At 46.5% G+C, this 6,169-nt stretch overlaps 1 long non-coding RNA gene and 1 pseudogene across 1 annotated transcript; one reads left to right on the forward strand and one right to left on the reverse strand.

Annotated features, from left to right (window-relative positions):
- Window positions 1-213: 213 nt before the first annotated feature.
- Window positions 214-1,783, reverse strand: LOC115251796 (ATP-dependent RNA helicase DHX8-like; annotated as a pseudogene).
- A 2,636-nt stretch (window positions 1,784-4,419) lies between these two features.
- LOC105419166 (uncharacterized) lies at window positions 4,420-5,914 on the forward strand. The gene is made up of 3 exons (XR_003890354.1): window positions 4,420-4,476; window positions 4,561-4,694; window positions 5,854-5,914. It is a non-coding gene; the product is annotated as an uncharacterized lncRNA (long non-coding RNA).
- The last annotated feature ends 255 nt before the right edge of the window (window positions 5,915-6,169 follow it).

Raw genomic sequence — 6,169 nt, forward strand, 5'->3', positions numbered from 1 at the left:
CAGTCTCAGCCATAACAGGTGTAGGGATCCAGTCCCACTCAGACGGGACATTGAAATCATTTTTGACCGTCGTTGCCTTTTATTTCCCCAATGTCAGCGCGTGCACACGTGTGCACGTGGCCGACGGCCACCAGGGATCAGCTGATCCAGTTCCACCTTTCTGCTCCTCCAGTCTCGACCGTGAAAGCTTTGGTTCTCAATGAAAGCCGAGGCTACAAAAGTGATGTTTAATGAGGACATTTCTGTTCACACCGGTCCAGACGTCACATTTCTGATAGAAAATGGCAGCATAAATAGTCCACGGTCTGAGGTCCTTGGCTTTGACTCGCTCTTGGCCTCAACGGCGTCTGAAGGCGCGCGAGATCCTCCAGGCGTTGGGCTCCTCGTAGCGGTTGTACAGAGGCTCCAGGCGCTGCTGCTTCTTCTGCTTGCTGAGGCGAGTGGGGTCGGACACCTTAAAGAACGCAGGCGCGAACTCCACCAGCCAGCGGGGGTCGATGGTGGTCACCTCCCGCATGTATTCCTTGGTGGTCAGCACCAGCTCATGGTAGACGACCCTGGGGAGGGAAAGCCAGGCTCAGAACGGGCCTGAGGGGGGTCAACAGCAACAGTAGAGGTGTTTTCATACCACTCCGGCTGGCGGTTTGAACAGAGCACTGGAGGGGTGGATGTAGACCACCTGCTGGTCGATCAGGGTGCGGTAGCCTTCCTGAGGATCCTTCTTGGCTGCGTTCCTGAAGAAACCACTGCAGATGGCTTTCTGGACCCGGACTGTTGCTTTGCCACAGGACACCACGTCAAGCTTGTGCCTAAGGAGCATCAGGAGCATGAGGAGCATCAGGAGCATGAGACCTTCATCAGGAAAGGTGGACTGGCTTCCCTCCTAAGCCTGGTACCTGTCCATGATTCCCAGCATCTGTTTGCGGATGTCCTGGGCTCTGCGAAGGGAGCGAGCCTGGATGAAGTTCTCGTAGCACCAGGGGTTGGAGAACTTGTTGTTCTTCCAGGAGTTGTAAACTGCCAACAGGGTCAGATGGTCTCCCTCAGGCTGGTGGAACTTTGCCTTCTTTTGGTCAGCCAAAGCCTGCTTGTCCTGAGGAACCAGGCAGAAATCCCCCAGCAGGGTGGGTTAGAGGTTAGAGTTAACCCTAACCCAGCAGGGTGGGTTAGAGTTAGAGGTTAGGGTTAACCCTAACCCAGCAGGGTGGGTTAGAGGTTGGAGTTAACCCTAACCCATCAGGGTGGGTTAGAGGTTGGAGTTAACCCTAACCCAGCAGGGTGGGTTAGAGTTAGAGCTAACCCTAACCCAGCAGGGTGGGTTAGAGTTAGAGGTTAGGGTTAACCCTAACCCAGCAGGGTGGGTTAGAGGTTAGAGTTAACCCTAACCCAGCAGGGTGGGTTAGAGGTTAGAGCTAACCCTAACCCAGCAGGGTGGGTTAGAGTTAGAGGTTAGAGTTAACCCTAACCCAGCAGGGTGGGTTAGAGGTTAGAGCTAACCCTAACCCATCAGGGTGGGTTAGAGGTTAGAGCTAACCCTAACCCATCAGGTTAGAGTAAATGAAAGGAGCCGTGGTGGAGACAGGTGAGCAGGTCCAAAAGGGATCAGACCAAACGTACTTTGGGCCTGTAGAAGACGTTCTGCACCGACAGCATGGAGACGATGGTCAGCATCTCCTCGCTGCAGCCCAGGTGGACGGACATGATCAGCATCTTACACAGCATGGGCTCCAGGGGGAACTCGGCCATCTGCAGGAGAGGAGCAGGTCTCAGGACACCAGGTCTCTACAGACAGCATGATGGTGAGGGCGGGTGTGTGATCAGAGGGTGAGAGTGGGTGTGTGATCAGAGGGTGAGAGTGGGTGTGTGATCAGAGGGTGAGAGTGGGTGTGTGATCAGAGGGTGTGTGATCAGAGGGTGAGGGCGGGTGTGTGATCAGAGGGTGAGAGAGGGTGTGTGATCAGAGGGTGAGGGCGGGTGTGTGATCAGAGGGTGTGGTGTGAGCAGTGCTGAGTCCATGGGCTGGAGCAGAGTGTGACAGATGTTTGCTGCTTTATTAGCTGCGTTGTCCCGTGCTGACGTGATATTCAGCTATAATGTCTGATTCTTTGGGTGCTGTTGAAGGTTAACTCAGTTCATGTAGTTGTGATTCTGAAAAGGTCCCCGACTGTTCATCTGCCTGACGCTGGCTTCAGTACGTTCTGTGACTCTGCACTGACTGTCTGGGGGCAGGTAGTAGACCAGCGAGGCCAGGAAGGAGATGAGCACGCAGGGGATGATGATGTTGACCACGTAGAAGAGAGGTTTGATGACCAGGTAGAAGGTGGTGTCCTGATGCTTGTTGCTCTCCATGCAACTGAGTTAAGATTTGATCGGTTGACTGATTCTTCCAGTTTTTGATCAAACCCCCATCTGCTGATTCCAGGAGATCTTTAAAGGATCTCAGAGCTTCAGATTTATGAAGCCTGCTCAGCCCCCGGCAGCGCTGATGAAACCATTTCATTCCTTCAAAAAAGCAGAACATGAAGCTCCAGAAAAGGTTTTTGGATCAAGTTTCCAACAGAACGAGGACAAGTGGGTAAAAGCGCCACTTTAAAGCCTCCAGGCCTCAGAAAACATCCACCTTTAGGATGCCTGACTTTAGAGGATCGTCGGTTCGCTCCGAGCACAAGAACAAACATGTTTAACCTCAGTCCAAGAACATCTGACCTGAAATGATCAAAAACCTATAGCGTAAAAAGATGGTGGAGAGAAAGCTGCTGGGAGGTTCTCAGAAGAGAAGTGGCATTAAAGCCAGCTGGAAGAGTCCAGCCTGCTTCCTGCTCCTCCAAACAGGCGTCTCCACACCAACACTGAGGAACACGGGCTTCTGTTCTTCCTTCTTCTCTTCTGACTATTGTGTGTTTGATGAATGCAGCATCCACTCACTGCCCCCCCCCCCCCCCCCCCCCCCCCCCCCCCCCCCCCCTCATTTACACTGCTCCTGGTTTCACAATGCTCCTCAGACAGATGCAACCAGAGACACTGATGCCGTCAGACAATAAACCTGAGTGTTTTTGTGTCCGGTTATTAACATGTTCCATGCTTTTCCTTCTGCAACAGTTCATCACACCTGCTCAGGGAAACCTCGGTGTAAAGGAGGTGAAGCCGTGCCTCAGTGACTCTACTTTGCTGTTTTAGAAACTAACACTTATTAGATGAATATACAGTGTGCACGTACGCGCACACGTGTGTATAAACACTTAATACACGCGTGTGCGTGGATGTAGACTTTTTAGTACTTTGGGTTCATAAACTTTTTAGTATTTTGCAGATACGTGTCTGTATATAAACCAGATCCTCCTGTAATAAAGAACTAAAGGCTGACTGTTGTCACGTGACCTGTCTCCGTCTGTGTCCGATGATGGAACCTGCCTGGAACATCTGGTCCACAGAAAAAGCAAAACAGCTCACAGAACTGGTCCAGTTTAGACCCAAAAATGACAATAAATAATGAAAATGTGTGACGCAGTAGAACAATGGACGAACTTTCTATTGGTCATTGACAGTTTCACTCATCATCATCAGAATTCATCAAAAATATTCAAACCAACAAACTACACATCGAACCGCAAAGTTTAGAGCTTAAAGGGAGCGACAGGTGAAGATTTAAAGCTCAACGCAGCTGAAGAAGTTCCAAAAAGGAGAAATATCATGTGGTGCTTTACCGCCGCCCGGTGGACACGCGGGGAACTGCAGACAATAGTTAAAGGCGCTCCGACACATTCTGACCTCTGCTGCTCCTCCTGGACTCCAGGGCTGCAGAAATATGCTGCTTTTACAAGTCTTTCAAATCTGTCAAGCATCATAAATCTTATTTATTTATTTAACTAAGTTAGTCAGTTTTAATTTAAATGTAAAAACATATTTATGGCATTAAAATAGCAAAGCAACTTTGAACCCTCCCAGAATGCTTTTATAGTAGTGGAATATTAATCAACAGCCATAAAGTTGTTCATTAACAGAGGAAAAAGGAAAGGTAAAAGTTTTCCGTTCAGACTGAGCAGGAAGACTGAAGACCGACAAGGTGAGTGGAAACGAAGAGCATTATTGAAAAGAATTGACAGTTGTGTTTGGAGATAAAATCAAGATTTTTGTGACTATTGAAGAGCTGCATAGAGCTGAAGAATTCTTGGCTTAAGAAAATTCAACAAGACTTCATATTTAGTTTTAGCACAAAACATCGTTATACATTATAAATGAATAGGTCTTATTTAACTTTCTTATAGTCTGGCTTTAGTTATAGTTGAATAGTCTTTCTAAGTGAAGTTTAGTTTATTTTTCTGCTCTTTGCTACTGATCCTAAAAGAACTTTAAACCCTCCCAGAGCGCTTTAATGGTAGTAATATATACGCCATAAAGCTGTTGATTAGGTTGTAAAAGTGAAAGTGAAAGTATTCTGTTCAGACGAAGCAGGAAGAGCGACAAGCTGAGTGTAAAGTGAGTATGTTCTGTCCCTCAGTTTTGTGTTGTTTGTTCCTTTTCCGGAGGTTTGTTTGTTAGATGTAAGTTGTCACTTTACAGTCGCTCCTGTCGCGCTGCCATTTAGTGGAGTAGCGTGGAGACAGATAAAGGTGCTGCGGAACACGGAAAACGGGCCGCTCTTGGATCCAATCCGGTTACTTCTTTTACTTTTGCACTTCTCAAAGGCATAATCTGTAAGTAATATCTTTTACGATTGTAGCCGCTACTCAAAATGTACGTTTTTACATTGAAACCAAAGTTATGTATTGTGATTTTCTTGCAGTTTTACAAAAATAAAGTGGATCGGTAAAAACCACAGAACGCTTCACGAGTGGTTACTGAAGCCATGTGTTTAGCTCGCTGCCGATGCTAACGCGCTTAGCCGAGGGCAGAAGAGAGTATTATGCTGTTAACGTTGTTAGAGAGTCTTAACAGGTATTAACAACATTTTAAAACTTTTTTGTGACAGGTGAAAAGCTCTTAGAGTTATTAGAGCTGTTCAACAGTCCAGGTCACAGCTGGATATTTTGATATTACCTGTCAAACAACATCTAATCGTGTGCAAGTTAGCATCTCTCAGCCGGACCAATTTAAGACAATAAACTAAATAACTAAATCCACACAGGATCACAGGACACCAACAGGGTTTTGGGTTCATGTTGCACGTTTTCTCCCAGTGGTTTATTGTTCTATGTTGTGGAACCACTGTGAAAGAAATGCAGGAGTGGGTGTCATTTCTTTCATCTATTTTAAATAGAGCAGTGATCTTTGAGGACTTGGATCATAGAAATAATTGAAGATGGGAACAAAGGAGGGAAGTTAAAAAGTCCTGACTAGTATGTTTATGTAGCACCAGATAATTTAGTGGCTGAGCTGAAGACAGTCCTTTCACCATGTTGGCCTGTGGAAAACCAGTGTTGTGGGCCCGATGGACCAGCGTCCCCGTCGGTGCCGGACCACCGTTGGCCACCAGTTGGGTTTTGGGATCAAAGTGGGGGCGTTTCCTGTATCCGGTTCTCCTCACGGATCCATGACTACAACATGTTGCTGCAAGTGCAGAGACGTTTGCTCTGGAAAGAACTTTAGAGCACATTCAGTGCTGCAGGATGAGGGGCTGGAAAAGGTGCCAGTTCTTTTCTCACTGCAGGGAACAGTTAAAAAAAGCAGCTTAAACTCTGAAAACATGAAAATTATACAGAAACATCATTGATTTATTGATTCAGTTGTTATCCAGAATGGATTAGAAATGTTCCTGTTTGGTAAAAATGCAGTGAATTGGGATTATTGAACTACAACCTCTCCAGATTATTTACCTTCATCACAGTCTCATCACTATTTCTGATGTTTCCTCAGGATGGACGAGGACAGAGCAGAGTCCACAGTGCCCAGCTGTGTGTCCCTGAAGAGTGACCGGTCCAAAGATAAAGGAATAAACTTCAGAAGTTCAGAGGAAATGTAAGAAAACTAAAGCGTGATGATGTGTTTGTGTGGCAGCTGTTAGTCACATTAACAGCAGCAGGTTGTGAGTTTATTATTGGAGATGTTTAACACTTAAACCTCAGACAGTCATATAGTTACAGACTTAATGTGAATATTGTTGATTAGAAACAAGAATCAGGTTTAAACTGAAAGATGAATTCAGACATAAATGCTGGAACAATATTGAGTC

Source organism: Takifugu rubripes, chromosome 1, assembly GCF_901000725.2.
Source record: "Takifugu rubripes chromosome 1, fTakRub1.2, whole genome shotgun sequence".
NCBI lineage: Eukaryota > Metazoa > Chordata > Actinopteri > Tetraodontiformes > Tetraodontidae > Takifugu > Takifugu rubripes.